The sequence below is a fragment of the Hemiscyllium ocellatum genome, chromosome 10 (genome assembly GCF_020745735.1).
Source record: "Hemiscyllium ocellatum isolate sHemOce1 chromosome 10, sHemOce1.pat.X.cur, whole genome shotgun sequence".
NCBI lineage: Eukaryota > Metazoa > Chordata > Chondrichthyes > Orectolobiformes > Hemiscylliidae > Hemiscyllium > Hemiscyllium ocellatum.
Genome location: NC_083410.1, coordinates 56981754 through 57002679, shown reverse-complemented (window position 1 = coordinate 57002679; position 20926 = coordinate 56981754). Strand labels below are relative to the sequence as shown.

General features: G+C 38.0%; 1 protein-coding gene across 2 annotated transcripts in view; it reads right to left on the bottom strand.

Moving 5' to 3' along the window:
* The window catches only part of sptbn1 (spectrin, beta, non-erythrocytic 1), a 298918-nt gene extending 287371 nt beyond the window's left edge, over positions 1–11547 (bottom strand). For both annotated transcript variants that reach the window (XM_060831503.1, XM_060831504.1), the window contains exon 1: positions 11365–11547. The gene's annotated coding sequence lies outside the window, so the exon portion shown is untranslated. The remainder of the gene's footprint in view (positions 1–11364) is intronic.
* Between the last annotated feature and the right edge of the window lie 9379 nt (positions 11548–20926).

The window sequence follows — 20926 nt, the reverse complement described above, 5'->3', positions numbered from 1 at the left end:
AGGATTGGACACTCTTGAGGCAGAAAACATGTTTCAGCTGATGGGTGAGTGCCGAACCAGAGGACACAGCTTAAAAATACGAGGTAGACCATTTAGGACAGAGATGAGTAGAAGCCTCTTCACCCAGAGAGTGGTGGCTGTGTGGAATGCTCTGCCCCAGAGAGCAGTGGAGGCCCAGTCTCTGGATTCATTTAAGAAAGAGTTGGAGAGAGGTCTCAAGGATTGTAGAATCAAGGGTTATGGAGATAAGGCAGGAACAGGATACTGATTAAGGATGATCAGCCATGGTCATATTGAATGGTGGTGCAGGCTCAAAGGGCAGAATGGCCTACTCCTGCACCTATTGTCTATATCCCTGGTAGTGGGGTCAGGTTGTAAGTGGTAGAAATGTCGGTGGTTGATGGAATTTATGCAAAGGTTGGTGTGGTGCAAGGTGAGGACCAGGGGAATCTGGCCTTGTTGCAGTTGAAGGGGTGGGGATTTGAGGGTGTAGGTGTGGGACGTGGATAAGATGCATTGGAGGGCATCTCCAACCACGTGTGAGGGGAACTTATAGTCTTTAAAGAAGGAGGCCATCTAGTGTGCTCTGTGGTGGAATTGGTCCTCCTGGGAGCAGATTCGAAAGAGGGTGAGGAATTGGGAATACTGGTTAGCATTTTTGCAGGAGATAGGGTAGGAGGAGATGTAATCCAGGTAGCTGTGGGAGTCATTGGGGTTTATAAAAAAACTTTGGTGTTGAGTCGGTTGTCATTGATGGAGATGGAGAGGCCTAGGAAGGGGAGAGAGGTGTCAGAGATGGTCCATGTGAATTTAAGGTCAAGGTGGAATGTGTTTATGAAATTGATGAACTGCTCAACCTCCATATAGGAGCATGAGGTGGTGCCGATATAGTCATCAATGTAGCGGAGGAAAAGGTATGGAAGATATGTTCCACATAGCCAACGAAGAGACAGGCATAGCTGGGGACTATGCTCAAGATTACATTTACATGAGTCCAATAAGATTAAAACTGGACAATACAGATGCTTAAATTATGATTGGTTCTCAACTGTCTTCAGCATAGACTTGCAGACTACCTTTAGGTATTTTTAATCATCCTGTTCAGATATACAGAGAGTCATACAGCATGGAAACAGACCATTCAGTCCAAGCTAACCATGTTCCCAAACTAAACTAGTCCCATCTGCCTGCACTTGGTCCACACCCCTCAAACATTCCTGTTTATGTACTTCTCCAGATGTCTTTTAAACATTGTAACTGTACCTACATCTACCACTTCCTCTGGCAGTTTAGTCCACACACAAACCACTCTGTGGAGAAAAGTTGCTCCTCATGTCCTTTTTAGATCTTTCTCCTCTCACCTTAAAAATATCCCCTAGTTTTGAATTACTACACCTTAGGGAAAAGAACCTTGTCATTCTCCTTATCTATGCCCCTAAATATTTGATAAACCTCCATAAGATCACCCATCAACCTCCCACACTCCAGTGAAAAAAGTCCCAGCCTTTCCAGTCTATTTTTATATCTCAAACCTTCCATTCCCAGCAATATCCTAGTACATTCTTTCTGAATCCTCTCCAGTTTAATTGTATCCTTCCTATAAGAGGGCAACCAGAATTACATATTATATTCCAGAAAATGCCTCACCAATATCCTGTATAACCTCAACATGTAAAGTAGATGAGACTTGAACTCCTACTGACCCAGATGGAAGGGGCTCTATCACAAGATCACTTTTGATAGCCTAGCTTTGTGTATTTTCTGAACTATTCTGTTCAGAGAGGTTATTACTGCACACCGCTGGAGCAGATGGGACTTGAACCACGGCCTCATGGGTTAGAGGTAGGGACACAACCACTATACCACAAAAGCTCCTAAAATACAGGCTTAATTGTATTAATTGCGTAGATATTTTCCAATTCAGCAATTATATATCTCAGGAGCAGTAGGACTTAAAAGTAGGCCTCCTGACTCAGAGCAGGGCTACCAGTGTCACAGGAGTAGTGCAAATGATTGTTCAACTACTCTGCCATAACTACAGTCTGAACTATATTTATAGATATTTCATCAACCTGCTCAAACATGTTATGACACACATCTGGAGCAGGTGGGATTTGAACCCAAGCTTTCTAGACCAGAGGAAGGGACACTACCACAGTGCCACAACAGGTATCTGTAGCCTAGCATTATGCTTGGTAAGAGTTAATTTAGTCATTCATCCGCTTGAGGAGAACCTAATTCAGGTTTACTAAATTAGTAGATGTTTCAATGAGTCAAATCAGGTTTCAAGCATTCCCAATTTAATTCTTTGAGGTCAATCTCAAGAGCTGTTGTGGTACATGGTAGTATCTCTACCTCTGAGCCAGGAGGCCTGAGTTTCAAGTCCCATCTGCTCCAGAGGCATATCATAACATCTGAACAGGTTGATTAGGAAAATATCTTTCAGGTCAATAGCCAAACTGTTTCTTGGTGAGGAGTTAAAAGGAAAGTATTACGCATGTGTGGTATTTCATCATACAGATGTCAGAATATCAAAACCCAGATTTTTGCTGCATTCACAATATTAACAAGTGAAGCTATGGATCACTTCACATGGTGACGCTACATTTCTAACAGGATGCATAATTACTTAGTTTAAATGCATATTAATGTATAAAACAAAACAAATTCTCTCTGATGTGAAAATTATTTTAAATTTAAAATGTAGCATCATACTTTTTCATGGCAAATTGAAGCTATTATTCAAACTGAAACAAAACATGATCACACTTTCCAACTGAACAGAAAGCACTATACTGCTGTCCAGCTGTACTCAGTAAGATTAATATATTTTAATAATAAGCTAACTGTATAATTTTAATTAGGACATTATATCTACCTCCAAAATAAATCATTTATTTACAGGCCATCACTGTACCAGATTCATAAATGTCGGTGAATTATGCATTTCCATTCTCGAATTGACAGCGGCATATAATACAAACATTAGGCAGTTTTTAAACAGAAAAACTGTTAAATAGGCATATAAAGAGCTTTCACACTATTATTAACGTCTTAAACCTATAAATGGTTTATCTGAGATATGCATATTTCAGCGCTGTTCCAAGAAACTGGATAGAGTACAGCAAAAAAAATAAGCAAAGCATTAGTTATATATTCACTTGAACCAAAAAAAATCTCACCAATATGATAAGATTTTGCCTTTCCAACCTGTTGTGTTTAAAGACTGCTTTAGTTTTAGTTAATACAAGGTGAAGTGTCAGTGGTTATAGATTCATCATGGAAACAAATTTAGTGATTAAATATTATGATACAAATTGATAGCGATGCAGTTATTCATGTAGAATTTTTTTTCATTAAAAGCTTTGTTACACCACTGTTTAATGAAGGCTTGCACATTATGTCCCAACTATGAAGGTTATTTCCTCTACACACATATATGAATTGTAGCCAAAACTTAACCATAAATCTGCATACGCTGTTTTTAAGCAAAGTGCTGGTTAGAGTACAGAACACAGGTCAGCTACAGAAGCACACAAACTCTTACGTTCCTCAGAATTAAAACTTACAACTTCCAATAGCACCACAATTCATAGTATGCTTTCTAAAAGGCATTCTAATGGCTATAGGTGATTTATTCAGGGGCACTCTGACTTGAACTTTCATAAGAATTTTCTCAGATCAAATCAAACCGTTTACTATTTACAGCATATACAGAATAGTTTATTCTTTTTCACACTAATTGTTGCCAGCTGGACAAAAAGGTATTTATTCAATGGATTTAATAAAATCATCCCCCAATAAGACTTTTTTTGGAGCAGACACAAGAGCATTAAAAGTTTCAAAGGAATTTAACATTAAAGATAAGCACAAGATGATTCAATTAAAATTGTATGATTAGTCCTAAACAGAAGACTATCCCAAAAAATCTACCAGATCTTAATTTAAGACCACTATAAATGGAAAAATGGAAGCTGCATGTACTTGAATATTTCTCCAGGGTGAAACAGCATTTATACCAAAGTGTTGACACTTTCAAGATTTATGAAACAATGACATTCATTGGAAAACAGTAAATTAGAAAGGCCTATTTTAAAGGGTGCCAAAGCAGACATAGCCTAGTACAGATAAATTATTTTACAAGAAGTTGAAGAAAGACCAATATGATTAATGAGGAATGAACTGGACTATCTGTAAAATAACAACAGACCAACGACTTTGTGGAGGTGATCCTGAATGATCAACTTGCACAATTCCTTTGAAGTAATGACAATCTAGGTTGACTAAATCATTAACCAAAACAGAAGTGTGCTAAACAACAGATGAAACTTCAAGTTGACAAGAGGAACTTTTGCTCATCAGAAGGATAAAATGGGTGCTATATTTTCCTGATACAGTACTAAAATAGCTATGGGGAAAATTAAAATACAGCTATGAGTCTTAGATTTTAATAAAATATTAAAAGTTCTAATATCCTCTGAAATCTCAACATGATAATATTAATTAATTAAGAGTACACTACTCAAATATTCTTGATTATATTAGGTTAGATTCCCTACAGTGTGGAAATAGGCTATTTCAGGTAACTTTGGATACAAAAGAAATGCAAATGAATGAACTTGAATTTAGGTTGCATTTTAAACTTCATCCTGCTCTGGAAATCTCTCATCGTCTCCTGAAAACCTCCACTTCATTGTTTATAAACTTTCATATTTCCACTGAAACGTGTGACCAATTTTGAAGGAGTTACATCAGAACTCTATGAAACAAAAGGAGATGAATTCGCCAAGATTCAGAACCTAAGCTGGTCAAACAAATGCTCATTCATATATAAGGTTGATTCACTTACTTCAAATGTCTGTAAGAATTTCAAAATATGTGACACATATTTTTAAATCTTGAATATATAGTAAAGGCAAAGTTTAAGTTTTGCTAATGTACATTTCAAAGACAATTGCAAAAATCAAATGTAGCCTCATGTCACCAAGCTAACTTAGTCAATTTTTGTAGATGAGAGGAGCATGTTAGTTAGTTTTTGGTTGCAATTTGAAAGTCATCAGCATTTTAAGATTAATATGCATTTTAATGGATGGGACATTTTTATGTACTGCTATACCATTTTTCAGATCAATTACTGGTACATTTTCCAGTGGTATTGGTCACCATAAGCTAAATGATAAACTATTTTATAAAAGGTCACAAATGTCATATCATATAGTGCACAATGAATTGTTCTGTTCAAACAACTCAGAATGGCCTTCTTTTTTGACCATAAAATCTAGTACTAAAAGTAGCTTCAGGCCAACCAATGTTTTGATTGCTTTTCATGGGAAAATTGTGCAGATTGCAACATTTTTACAAAATTTCATGCTTGAAGACAACATTAGAAATGTTCAGAAAATGATCGCTTGACTTATTCCTGGGTCAAAGGGCTTATCTTATGAATGTTGTATAGGTTGCTTCTTTAAATATTGGAATTTGGAAGAATGAGAGATGATCTTACTGAGATGTCATTCCCTTTATGAGAAACTAGAACTAAGGGCCACAGCTTATAAACGAGGTCTCCATTATTCCTTTTAAGAGTGAGATGAGGAGATCTGTTTAATATCAGTGGATAGTTAGTCTGTGGAATTCCCTTCCACAAGTTGCATCATTAAATTTATTTAAGGCTGAGATAGATAGATTTTTGATAGGCAAGGGAATCAAGGACTGTGTGTGTTTGAGGGAGTGGTGCAAACAGGCAAGCAGCTCATGTTGACATCACAAACAAATCATATTAATAAATGGCAGAGCAGGCTTGAATGGCCCGCTCCTGCTATATGTATATATATCTGCTAATCTAGATAGGCTCAGAGACAGACATTTTCCTGACTTTTATTAAACAGATGACTTTGTAAAAGTCATACATAATTATTTTCGTCTTATTTTTATTTTAGACAGTCAATGCTACATTTGGACTGTGTACTTGATGCAAGATATTATGAACAATAGTGGTGATAGTCACAGAATACATATTTTATAAATGACAGTGTTACTATAGGTTATACTGCACAGTATATAGTCGTGCCACAAAGTTATAAACCCAAGTCAACTTCGTGCATAATTTGCTGCAGAGTCAGAATGCTTGGGTCAGTTGCAGGTCTGGCTTTCAGTTATTTACAAACTTCATTTTAATTAATGATAAAACATTAGCTAGTCAGGGAACCATAGTGATTGGAATACATTTTTCAGGCCACACTTGGTTATAATTTTCTGCTTTTATTGAAATTTTATCAAGTTCAATTTTGTATACAACAATTGTCTAATAAAATAAAGCATATTTATGTCCCACAGCACCTTCTCTTATAGATATATAATTTTAACACATTTAGAAGTCACTCACAGTATAAGAGTTAGGATAGAATTAGACTAATTCTGGTGAATAGAAAGCCCTAAAGAAATCAGGATGGTAGGACCAAACCAGACCAAAGATTTAAAAAGTAATGGTGTGGACAGTACAGAGGGCCAATAAATGTATTATGGGGAAAATGAGAGACTTTAGTGATTTCCTGTTTTCTCTAGATTGCTGCTGGAATCTGAAGTAGAGACATGACATGACACATGTCCATTAACTTTCCTTAGTCATAAATGGTAGGAATACTGAACCAGTGAGAAAGCTTTGGCAGCAGGGACTGTTTTTAGGAAAGAGGTGAGGAGAATATTTTTCTCAGAGGGATGCACAACTTAGATATTCTCTGCCTCAGAGGTTGTGGAGGTAGACAGACTCTTGTTATGCAAGGGAATCAAAAGGTTATCTGGAATAGATGGAAGTGTGAATTTGCAACACAAACATCAACTATGATCCTACTGAATGACAAGAGCAGGCTTGAGAAGCTTTCTGTTCCCAATTCATAGGTTTGTACGAACAGGTGAGCAAACAAAATTAAGATTGATAATAAATTGTGATTTACAGAAATATTATTTTAAATGAAGATTTGTAAATTGGTGCAAAATTTCATTTATTAATTTTATCAGAAAACAGTGAAATTTGCTCATACTGGTCGAAATTAAGGTTGATTTTTAATCCCACAAAAAAAAAGTTTAATTCAGGAAAGGTAAGTGGCATAGCTCAACGTTTCACCTCCAACTGGTTTCAAATCCAGTTTATACTGGGGCACAGACATTTTTTCCCCACCAGTTGTTTGGAAATAAGTCATAATCCAGTTCCTAAAGGCCATCCCACATTACATCTCTAAGGTGAAGCTAGTTAACTTTTAATTCAGAAAATCTCAGGAATGACTAATATCACCTTTGGTTTGCACACTGACTGATATCATAAGTGAAAATCATACACTGATGTCAAAGAGGTGTTCAAATTAAGGCACATTTGCTGGAGTACAATGGAAAGAACTTGAACCTCGCCATGTTAAAGGAAACCAGGCAGTGACCAATACCAACATTCTGTATACATGAAATAGGATAGAGTTCCATTTCCAGCAATATATTTCTCTGGGTTTGTTTCTAAGTTTAATCATTCACTTACTGTAAAATGCCAGACAATGAACAAAATAATGTTGTAAAGTACTGATTTTTTTAAAATAATGGAATGTATTGCTTTTGGTAGACTAATGAAGAATGCAATATTCAATATACATTTTTTTTTCAGACCTTGCCAAAACTGCATTCTCAGATACATGAAGAAGTGCATATCCTGTAAATAGAGGCACCGCAGAACTTTGAGGTACAGAGGGATCTGGGTGTCTTGGTACAGGAATCACAAAATGTCTGTATGCATATAAAGCAGATGATTAGGAAAGCAAATGAGTTATTGTTATTTATTGCAAGGGAAATGTCATATAAGAACCAGAGTTGAACTTACTGAAACGCATAACATCCTGCGGGGACTGGACAAGGTGGATGCTGGACGGATGTTTCCCTCTTGAGGGACAGAATCAAATATGGAGACAGGCATTAAAACTAATAACTCTACCATTTTATTTGGAGATGAAGATAACTTTTTCCTCTCAGTTGGCTATGAGTCCATGTGGAGGTAGGGTCATTGAATATTTCAAGATAGAAACAACAAGGAAGTCAAATGGTATTGGGGTAGTCAGGAAATGGAGTTGAGGCCACTTCAGATCAGCTATGATATTATTCAATGACAGAGCAGGCTTGAGGAGTCAAATGGCCTAGCCATATAATTAGTATGTTTATGACTTATATGGACCCCCTCACTCAGCAGAATTATAGAGATTGACATTTTAAAAGAGAGTTCTGATGCACTAAACTTCCAATGGAATCAATACTGGAGCAGGAGTGAATATATCAGTTTTCCTACAATAAGATTACAGAATGCAACAAGCAAGCCATTTAGAAGCATATTATGTAACACAAATAACAATGTGTTGCAAAATAGCAACAATACATAAAAAGTAAGATGACATTACAAAGCATGAGTAAAGCTTCAGCAGTATATCCATGCTTTTCCCCAAACCCCGTGGATATTCCAACAACAATCGCACACAAGAAATCCTACATCAATGGAAATTACAAGATCGAGTCATACAGCATGGAAACAGATCCTTCAGTCCAACTAATCCACACCGAACAGGTTCACAACAAAACTAGTCGCACCTGCCTGCGTTTGGCCCTCCAAAACATTCCTTCTCATGTACTTATCCAAATGTATTTTAAACATTGTAACTGTACCAGCATCAACCACTCCCTCTGGCATTTTATTCCACATACTAACCACTCTGTGGAGAAAAGTTGCTCCTAATGTCCTTCTCTCTCACCTTAAAAATATGCCCCTTAATTTTGAACTCCTCCACCTTAGGGAAAAGACCCTTGTCATTCAAATTATCCATGCCCCTCATGATTTTATAAACTTCAGTAAGGTTGCACCTCAACCTCCTACATGCCAGTGAAGGAAGTCACAGCCTATTTTTATAACTCAAACACTCCATTCCTGGCAGCATCTTGGTAATCTTTTCTGAACCTCCTCCTGTTTAATAGTAACCTTCCTATAGCAGGGCGACTAGAATGGTAGACAGTACTCCAAAAGAGGCCTCACCAACATCCTGCACAGTCTCAACATGATGTCCCAATGCCTACACCCAAAATCTCAGCAATGAAGACAAGCGTATGAAAACCTAAATTATGGTTTTACTTGCTTATTATTGAACATGAAAAACAAGGATTTTGCAGAAGTAAGTTCAAAATATATTGAAGTAATTGCCATTAAGTTATTTCTAAATGAAAGTAAAGTTTCTTAATTCTAATGATGTGCATATTGGCCATTTCCAAATAAAATTATAGCCAATCCAAACATGGCATGTCGAGCTACTTTGACCCAATAAAACTGAACAAAATTTGAATCAGTCAAATCAGATTTATCCAAATGACACTGGTCATCAGACAATATGAACACTGTTTATATTTAGTTTCTGAATCACTATAAAGTAGATCTTGAATTCAAAAGCAGTAGAAGTTGGTGGAACAGATTGAGAAATATGATTTTGAAGAGAATGCCGAACAACTGTTTGGTAAGTAAGATGGTGAAAAGACATCCAATCAACACATTACATAGATCTGATGTCTTTATAGGTCAATTATAAAGGTGGTGGTAGTAGCTACAAAGCAGAGTTGAGACTCTGCTTGGAAGAACTAGCAAATTTAATATTATGTTAATGTCTTGCAGTGTACCAACACTAAGTGATAATATTTTCAGGCTAAGTTTTAAGGATAGCCATGAAATTCCCAAATTAACCATCATTACATCCCTGTTGATCAAGAACAGTTTAATATACTTACTGTGGTGTATCAGCAAGAAAATAAAGTGGACACTGGAAGAGATGCATGTTAAGCAGAAAATAAAATTATATTCAGAGTTATCACTGTAGTTCTAATCTAATCTAATCTAATCAAAGCAACGTAGGCTCTAGCGTAAAGAGAATAGGTAGGAGATATTGCCATGGAACTTGATGCTGCCTTATTTAACAAGTCATGCAGTAACAGCGTTCTGTGCACAAGGGCACATTTTTAAAATGTATAATTACGGCAATTTTAGCTGCGCTTATTATGACCTGCATGTACTCGCCAAATAACGCAATGGTTAGTGGGGCTATCCGTTAACAATTTTATTATTTCGGTTATTTCAAAGTATTTTTTTAAAAAGCATGTTTTTGTCCTTTCTGCTGACCTTAAAACACAAACCACAAAATGAACCTTGAGAACATCATTTCAAGACCACGTTCGAATAATTTATTCAATACTCGATTTGCGACGTCCAAAAAATTCCAAAACCGGAAAGAGCCTGGGAGGTCAAATTTCACACGTAAGTTTATTATATACCTTAAAGCGTTTAATAGGGTCGGTAATGAGTTCATTTTGATTGAGGAAATAAATGGGATGCGAAAAACCAAGGATGCCTTTACTGCCCCTCTGTGTACGCCATTGGAAATGGAGAAGACGGTACTGTACAGTACAGTACAATCAACAGGATAATTAGTTCTGCATTCTCAAAATGTCATCAAGCTTGTTTTCCAATTGCAAATCCATACATTTTAATTACTCACATTGCATCTAACCCCACCCTGACAAATCTATTCTACAGTGCAGATTAATATGGAATGCAGCTGCAAGCTAAGCCCGACAAGCACCGCATTCGGGTTGCAGCATTGCGATCCATAATGAAGCATCGCGTTATGACCACCACTCCCACCCCCACCTCATTACCAATTCACTATGGCAAAATGCGCAACTTTCCACGTTTTACACCGCTGATTACCTTTAAATGTTACTGACAACTAACCAAAAAAAAGGATCATTTACGGGAAAAATCTCAGACCTACAAGGGCTTTCGTTTAAAAAATACGATTGCTGCAAAATTGAAAAACAGATTCTCTATACAAATTCCATTTATGAGACGGCTGTAATCAGAAAATGAAAACCAAAGCGCTTAGTTTTTCGCGCATTCAACAGCTCGTATTCGGATCGCAGCCCGAGATCCGCACGGCCACGCCTATTTACATCTGTACCGTTAGATAAACGAGAAAAATAAACGATAGGCATCCACAAGATTCAAACTTGGATATCAGCTACCAATCCCAGAATAAATTAAATGAAATAAGTGCATCTTCGATTCCAGATTGAGGACACTTACATATTAAACAAATCCATCTGCTCTGGCTGAAAACTACTGAGAATCGTCAGATGCCGCAGATATTCCCACCTCTACTTCTTCACCTTCACACTCATCTCTTTTAAATGAAACAACAATGTACCTTGCTCCACTCAATCGAAATGTATCTGCATAAACTAAATAAGGGGTCTGCATACGACCTGTTTCCCACTCATCGTTCTTGCCCGGTGAAGAATACCCACCTTTACCCGGAGAGAAGCGATTAATGTGAAGCTGCAGGAGCCAGAGCCAAGGGTGAAACAATCCGCACCGTGGAGCAAAAGCAGAGGCACTGATTGAGGAGGCACTGACACAGGCAGCAAGCAGGGGATGGGTGGATTGGGCCGGGCCTGGGCGGGGACAGGAATCAGCGTCACCTCATTCCTTTCCATCCAACAGCAGCAATGTGCACGGCCCCCGCGTTGGACACTCAGCCCAGAACGGTGCCGACTCTGGGCGGAGGCTGCAGTGTTGGCGGCCTCGCGGGATCCGATGGCGCCCAGCACTGCGGCGGAGGGATAAACAAACCGCCGCAGCGTGTGGGTGAAGCGGCCTCGCGAGGCTGTAGCCAGTCTCTCGCCGAGCTCGTGGCCAACGGTTTTCTCCAAAATGAACGCTTTAGTCTCGATCATTATCATGGAGCCGACCGATGGTAGAATTTTAATGTATAAGCGGTTAATAAAGAGTATGTATTTTATCGTTATCAATAGGCGCAGAGAGGTTGAAATCCAGAAAATTTAATGAAGTATCGTAACCAGCTCTGGGTACCACGGTTTAGGAAGTCATTACAGAGAAGCTGCAGAAAAGATTTGTTAGAATGGTCTTCGAAGCAGGACTTCAGTTACAGAGAAGGATTGGAGCAGCTGAGGCTTTTGTATCAAGGGAAGGTTCGAAGGAGATTTGATAGAGATATTCAAAATCACGAAGAATGGCTTCCAATACTGTAACCTTCGTGTAGAATTATTACATAAATACACCAGTGGACCACAACTATTGCAAGGAGATTCCTTACTCAATTTTTGAAAGTAACCTTTTGGAGCATCACACGTTCCCATGGGAGAGTTTTTTTTAAGTGAGTTTTTTAAAAAATTAGGGCATTTGTGTTTATATTGCTTATAGTTCCAAAACACAGTAGTTATTTGCAAGTAGTTATGTTTTTGTAGGCATTTTCTCACGTGTAATGCTCCAAAATAATTAATCTTTGCCTGTGCAGATTCCTGGATTGGGTGTACAGCTTCGCCTGCGAAGGCTCCTCGCCCGAAGGTTCATAAGGGAAACTTCTCTAAAGTGGGGCAACGTTTAGTTTGATCTTGGTCAGAAGTACGGATTCTAGTTCAGAACAGAAGATTTGAGCTACAGAATTTCAGGTTTACTTCTTCGGGTTTAGGTCGTTTACATAGTTAACGCGTTTAATTGAGGCTGTCTATGATCCTCATTTGGTAAATTAACAAATATCACATTTTCTGTGACTTAAGAGTTGTAGGGCAAAAAAGAAATAAAGTAAACTTTTAAGAAGCAAAAAATGGTTGAAAATCCAACATCATGGAAATAATGAAACTGGTAATAATTAGAGATGCATGTCCCTTTAACTACATTTGTATACATTTCTTGAAAGCATTTTACAAAACTAGCTCACCTATCTTTGAGAAAGCGCAAATATACTTGCAGAAATTTAGTTCTTAAATACAAAGGTCTGGTTAGAAAATAAGTCAATTTTTGCCAAAACTAAAGGTAGAAAATGTTGTTTCAAGTAGCAAGTGATTCAAGAATTAATTTATTACTCTTCCCAAAGAACGATGCAAAGAGATGAGGGGAACTGAAGGCCAAACATCACAGTTGAGATACTATGGAAGTCAGCAGATCTGAGGCTGAAGTTTGGAATAACAGGGGCCTTTGTGAATTAGATAATTATAAGTGTGTGCAGTGAAATATTATTGAGAAGTACTCTGAGTAATCAAGATCTTCTCTCTCACATTGCATAAAATCTTTGCTTTCTTGATTCATGCAGACTCGATAATGGTAAATTTTTTGGAAAAATAACATTAACCATCTTTGTGATTATAAATGGAGATAAGTCTCATCCTCCATAATTTCAACCTTTAATGTAAAGTAAAATCCCAAGATGGAGCATTGAAACCGGAGCGTTGTAGACAAAATATGACACCAAATCTCATAAGGCAATGTAGTACCAATAGCCAAAAACTTTGTCAAAGAGGTAAGTTTTGAGGATCAGCTTAAAGGAGAAAAGAGAGGTGGAATGGAGGTTGAGGGAGAATGTGCCAAAGCTTTGGGCTTAGTAGTTAAAGGCATGACAACCAGTATTGGAGCAAATAAAATCAGGATTGTTGGAAATGTTAGTACAGATATCTTGGAGGGTTGTGGGAATGGAGGAGAACTCTTTAAAAAATCCCAACTCTAATATTGGTTCACCATATCATTTGAGCACTTACTGATTTGTTCAACCATGCCCTCACTTCACCTTTGATACTACAGTTCTACTAAAACCATTACTCACTCTCATCTGGGCTATTCCATTGGTATAGCTCCATTTAGCAGGTGACACATTTTGACTGCCAGATCTGCTGGACCAAATTAAAACCTTATTGGATTCTGCTTTAGTGCCGAGGGAGTGTTGTTAAACAAAGAGACCTTGGGGTGTAGATTCATGGTTCCTTGAAAGTGGAATCACAGGTAGACAGGGTGGTGAAGAAGGCATTTGATATACTTGCCTTCACTGATCAGTGCATTGAGTTGTGCTGTCTTATTGCAGCTGTATAGGACATTGGTTAGGGCACTTTTGGAATATTGCATACAATTCTGGTCTCTCTGTTATAAGAAAGATGTTTTTGAACTTGGAAGGGTTCAGAAAAATGTTATAAGGATGTTACCAGGATTGGAGAGTGAGCTAAAAGGAGAGGCTGAAAGGCTAGGGCTATTTTCCCTGGAGAATTGCAGGCTCAGGGTGACCTTACAGAGGTTTATAAAATTATGAGGGGCATGGATAGGGTGAATAGTCAATGTCTTTTCCCCAGGACTGGGGAGTCCAAAACAAGAGGGCATAGGTTTAAGGTGAAAGGGAAAAGATTTAAAAGGATCCTAAGGAGCAACATTTTTATGCAGAGGATGGTGTGTGTATGGAAAGAGCTGCCAGAAGTGGTGGAGGCTGGTACAATTACAACATTTGAAAGACATCTAGGCACGCACATGAATAGCAAGAGTTTAAAGGGATATGGGCCAAGTGCTGGCAAATGGGACTAAATTAATTCAGGATATGTGATCAGCATGGATGAGTTGGACGAAGGGGCCTGTTTCCATGTTGTACAACTCTATGACTCTATACCAAAACTATTCACTATTTTCAGGAACATCTTGGGAAGGAGGGATAATCTCCAGCTTCTTTACTGCAAACCATCTTTTAAAACTCCTCTTCCTTGTCTCTTCCACACTCACCTCTATTAATGTAACAGACGCTTATGGACTTCTTTGCCATCAAAATTGAAACCATCTGATCAACTGCTATTATTTTCCCCTTTCCCATGGCCCACCAGTTTACACCTCCTCTAAAGTATCCTGTCATGTTGTCCCCCACTCCCCATCCTCACACTACACTCATCTCCCTCTCCTATTTCCCTTCTTGCACTTCTCAATTTCTTCATGGGACCCACGTCTTGCTCCCTTGATCCAATTCAAATTAAATACCTGCTCATCAGCATCTCTTCCTGGTTCCCATGTTATTTGATCTTGTTAACGCTCCCCTGTCTTCTGTCTCCCCTGTACTGCCTCTGTCTTCTTCAAAAATGCTGTCATTACCCAATTCCAAAAGAACCCTTGATCCATTTGACCTTACAAATCACTGACTTTTTCTGTGTTTCTTCCTAAAGTCCTGCATCTGTTTTCATCCTTCAATCTTTTTCCATCTTTCTGGGAGCTCCATTTTTGAATTCATTAAGTCAAGATGCAAAACCAATCCCACCAGTGAAAGATGTCTTATCAAAGCAATGATCGGCATCCTGTGAGACTGAGAGAAAGATAATCTCTTCTTCCTCATCCTTCTCAACCTGCCTTCAACCTTTATAATGATTTACTACGCCATTCTCCTCCAATGTCCATCTATCATTGTGTAACTGGTTGGTACTATACTCATTTTTTTCCCTCTAATCAGATATATTATTACACAACAATGGAGGGGGTGGGACTTGAACCTGGGTTTCCTGGCTCAGAGGCAGGTGGGACCTGAACCTGGGTTTCCTGGCTCAGAGGTAGGGAAGTTGCCACTCACTTAGTTTTATTTACATCTATCTAATTGAAGCCAGCATATGGCCTGTTTTGGCTATTGGCCCCCCTCCTGCATCATAGCCTCTGGTGTCCTCCAAGGTTCTATTTTTGATACCCTCCTTTTTCTCAGTTGCATGCTGCCCTTCAGCAATATCATTTGAAGGCACAGCATTAGTTTTCACATATACTCTGGTGACATCCAGCTCTATTCACCAGCACCTCTCTCTACTCTTCCACTGTATTTAACTTGTAAGACTGCTTATTCAGAAATGGATGGACAAAATATTTCTGTGATTAAATAAATAAAGGGTAAATTTAAGCTATTGTTTTTGGTACCCACCACAAACTCCTTCCTAATTACCAACTCCATCCCTGGCCCTGGAACTGTCTGATGTTGAACCAGATGGTGTCCACTTATTTAACCACAAGATGAACTTCCAATGATATATTTACATCATCGCTAAAATATCTATCTCCACATTTATAATGGAAACTCCTTGGTTCCGTTCATGTCTCAGTCCATCTGCTTACTAAAGCCCTCAACCATACACTTGTTATCTGTAATTTGTTTATATTCTAATGTGGTTCTGATCAGCCTTCCACATTCTACCCTCCTTAAATCTGTGGTAATGCGAAACTGCTGCTTCACTCTACTTGTGCCAAGTCATGCAAACTTATCACTTTCGTACTCACTGACCAACAACCAGTACCTGATCAAGAAATGTTCCACTTTAAAATTCTTATCTCTGTCTTAAATTCCTCCAAGGCCTTGCCACCTCTGTCTTTGTAATCTTGTTCAGCTTCATAATCCTCCAAAAGATATTTTTTTAAATTCTAGCCCTTTGAGCAAATTGCAACACAGTTGGTGGTTGTGTCCTCAATCTTCTAGGCCATGACATTCCCAACCTATAGCTTTCTGCCCCTGCATCTTTTTTCCTATTTTAAGACTTACTTTAAAACATAGAAAAAAATAACAGGAGTTAGCCATTCAGCTCTTTGAGCCTACTTGGCCATTTAAAATGATGATGATTGATTATTGAACGCAGTAACCTGTTCCTGCTTTCTCCTAATACTTGTTGCTCTTTTTAGCCTTGAGAACTATTCATCTCAAAGACTGTCTTCTTTGGCAAAGCCTTTGATTACTTGTCATAACATCATCTTTTGAGGTTTACTGTCCATATGACAAGAAGTTTTATTCTTGCATTTTGATCCTTACAGAATCTTTAATCCCTTGTGTCAAAATGGTCATGCTGACCATGTCCACTTTATTGCCAGTTATATTACCATCTCCAGCAAAACAGAATGCTAGACATGACAATTGGAAAATATATTTTCCAAGCAGTAGAAAGGCATTTTAATTGAATAAATAATTAATGAATGGTCAGAAATGGCTTGTAAGCATATCTGATGGTCACTTTGAAATATTTAATCCAAGCTTCTGATATAAAGTAGAAAATTCTTAGCCAGTCTCATTCCTATTATAGACATAGACATAGAACAAAACGGCACAGTACAGGCCCTTCAGCCCTATTTTAAAGATGTTAGAAACTTATAGTCTCTACAGTGCGGAAGGAAGCTATTTGGCTCATTGAATATGCACTGACTATTTACTAGGCTAATCCACCTAACCTGCACATCTTTTGACTGTGGGAGGAAACCAGAGCACCCAGCAGAAATAGGAGAACATGCAAACTCTACACAGACTGTCATCAAGGTTGAATCAACTAGGAGAAAGTGAGGACTACAGATGCTGGAGATCAGAGTCGAGGTTGTGGTGCTGGAAAAACAAGCAGGTTAGCGAGTATCCAAGGAGCAGGAGAATCGACGTTTCGGGTATAAGTCCTTCATCTGCATTCCAGATGAAGGGCTTATGCACGAAATGTCGATTCTTTTGCTCCTTGGATGCTGTCTGACCTGTTGAGCTTTTCCAGCACTACACTCTCGAAGGCTGGAATCAAACCTTGGTCCCTGGTGCTGTGAAGCTGTAGTGCTAACCACCAAGCCACTATGCTGCCTGTAAATTGAGCAGGACTGTCCACAGTCAGCTTTGATGAAAAGCTCAGTTGGAACAAAGGCACTGCTGAAGACTTGAACTCTTGACTTGTTTACTAGACAGTGCTTTAGCATTAAACCACAGTGCCATGTTTGCAGAAAAACAAATAGCATTTTTATGATTAATGATATTTCCAACATTTTAAGGGCTCTTTTCATTAATGATTTTCTTATATGATGAACATTGTTCATAAAATAATAGTCATGACAAGAATGCTTCCAACAATGTAAAATATGATAATCTGCTATTCTCTTCAGCTATTTTAGAAATTAGTGAACTAAACGGAAGTAAAATGGAACATAGAATGTTTGAAATATCAAAATGAAGAGGAAAGTATAAACAGTCTAACCAGAGCAGGAACCAGTGGTCAGGAGTTTGGTGGAGAAAAAAGCAAATCATCAGCTTATTTATGTGTTATAAGGAAGGAAGAACAGGAAACTGACAGACTGTCTTTGGGTGAACCTCAAAGATCGAAAAGGGAAAAGAAATCTTATAGGAAAATGTTACAAGCTGCCACAAAATAAAATGGAGGTGATGTACAGCTGTAAACTGTCATAAGAGATTGGTGTTAAGGCTTAAATTGTAATCATGGGGATTTCAATTTTCTGAACATAGCCTGCATTTTAAAATTTGGTATGTTAAATTTGAGTGTTGTAAATGTAATATTATCTTCTGTTTCTGAGTTCCCTCACCCACTGATTAAGAAGATTCTTACAGTGCTTCAGTAAGCTCTGTTATGCATGTAAATTGCCTCACATTTCTTTTACTGATAAATGAGCAATACCTTATGTATGAAACAAATCAACCCTAAGATTACCAATCCAGCTAGCTCCTGTGCAGAGAACAGACAAGTTAACATTTCTGGCCACAGCTCTTCACTAGAATTTAGGCCTTTTAAATATGTCTTTTTAAATTTTATAATGGGTAAATGTCCTTGAAGTATATCTGTTATTTGTAACAAATTACTTTTATTATTGATTGCATAAGATAAAAGCTTATAATATTTAATCTAATTTAATCTATTATTAGTGGGTGGAATACATATAATTATAAACCTTAAAACATATTTGATGAGTAGTAAATAAAAAAGCCTGATCGTTTTGGGGGAAGAGTCTCTAAAACATCCTGGTATCCAGTCTTGAGATAATGCATCACAGCAGTCTTAGAACACGATGAGATTTGATCTTTCAAAATGTAAACAACCGAGTACAAACAATGATGTAAAGGAAATGATGTCATTGTTTCCAGTTAATGCCTGACTAGCCTCTACTTTTGAATAGGCAAGGTTTCTGAGCTTATTCAATGCCTACTGGGAAATAAATTTATTTTAAGATGCTACCTGGCTTTGTTCATCGATGAATGAGTAGAATTGTATTGCAAGCTGAAAAAATCCCTGTTGGCCTCTTTAAATTTGGCAAAAACAATGAATTTGCCAGTTGTAAAATGTTAAAAATTGTAAACTGCATCAAATGAAATGCTGTTTGTAAAGCGAATCTTCCACATGCGTTTTGAACTTGTAAAGATGGCTCATTCCTAGCACTGTCTTCTACACCGCCTGAATATGGAAACAGAAATACATATATGACTTCTTAAAGCTCTTTGCCTTTTTAATTTATAATTCTATATTGAGGATTCCTCACTTTTATTTCTTTCCAATCACATTTACTGATTGCTCTTTAACTTATTTTGTGCATATGTTTTGCTTAATTCTGTCCATTCATTATTGTATTGTCTCCATGAACTCAATCTTTCTTGATGTAAATCTGTATGTCAGCTCATCAAACTACCCAGAAGTGTGGATATATTTTACAGAACAGAAGAAAGCTGTTAACCTACATCACCTTCAATCCTAAATCAAAGTCATGTTAAAGTCAGACTGAGCTCCAGTGTGCAGATTATGCCTGGGTCTTCACTTAGTCTGAAATTGAGTTCCAGGTCATTGTCAACTTCTACTCTGAAGCAAATGGGAAAATGGCCTTTTATTGAACAACTGGAAAGCTAAAATCCTCTTTCATGACTTCTCACAGCACAACTCCAACAATATTTAAAATCAATGGTGAGATCCTGGAAAATATAGACCATCAAAGACAATCTAACAGTAATATCCTCTCCTAAGCCACCATGCTCATCATGTAGATGCTAATCACTCAAAACCAGCTCTTTAACTTAGTGCATGTTGTTCATTGCCTGACACCAGTCTTCCAAAGCTCCTGCTCTACTGGTTACGACAGTAGACACCCAGAAAGACTAAAGAAATAATATAGGAAAGCAAACCTAAGGAGTTCAAACATCCCTACGAACTCAACAGTTTCTGGCTTGTGACTGAACAAAAAACTAAGTTTATATGGAAGGCAGTAAACACATTGAAACACTGCTTGGGAATACACAGGACTCTGAGCCATGTCAGAACACTGACTCAGAGTGGAAGCAAATCACTCTTGGTCCTGAGACAATGGCTGCGAAGAAGAAAGTCTCAATTTTTTGAGATGAAATTATAATCCAGATTGAGACTAGTCAGTTTGCTGTGTTTATATTGGCATTTCGTAGAGCACCCAAAACTAATCATATTGCCCTATATTCTCTCTGCACTGCTGTAATAATTTTTTTTTTTAAACCTACATTTACTTGTCCCTTTAAAAAATGCAATACCTGATCAGCTTTTCCATGCCCTTACTGTGTCAAATGAGTTGGTAACATGTTTTGGTGCAATTATCTCATTACCTGATTGAATTGTTGCATCAAGTAACTGCCATATTACTGATTAACAGTGTGTCCTAAAACCATATAGTGCAATCAACCTTCTCTTAGAGGCAGCCTTTCTTTTTTTAAAAGGATGCTGAATTACAGAATAATGCAGGAAAACAATATTGCTGCAATTCTCGAACAAGGAAAATTGTCACTGAGGGCAGAGAATAGGCTTCAGGTCCATGATGTGGATCTGAAACCCTTTGTGCAGTTGGATAGGAGTGAAGATGTCACGGTTCTGTGGGAGGACAGGAAGATGTCAAGAAGTATCCCTATAAGATATTGCAGGCAAGTGGCAAGGAAATTAATTTTTCCTGTTGGATCCAAGGGCTGGGCAGTCAAGCTACAAATGACCTCAATCAGGTGATCAAGTCAGTGAATGAATCTTCCCATTCCATCTCTTATCCATCACCCTACCATCACCTATTTATGCTGATCAATGCACTCTTCTCCATCACTCATCCAGCACCAGTACCCGGTATTTGGTACCCATTTCTGGCATCCAGATACTGAACCACATTCTCTCATACCTATCATTGCTGTCAGCTTCGCATCCAGCTCTGGCTACCTTCACATGTTTCCAGATATTCAGTCAGCTATGATGGACTGTGACGAAGCTACCCCTTTAACAAGGGTGTGTTGTCCTTGGTTTTTTTGTCAAGAGGTGTCGTAAAGGCAGAGGTTCCAACTTG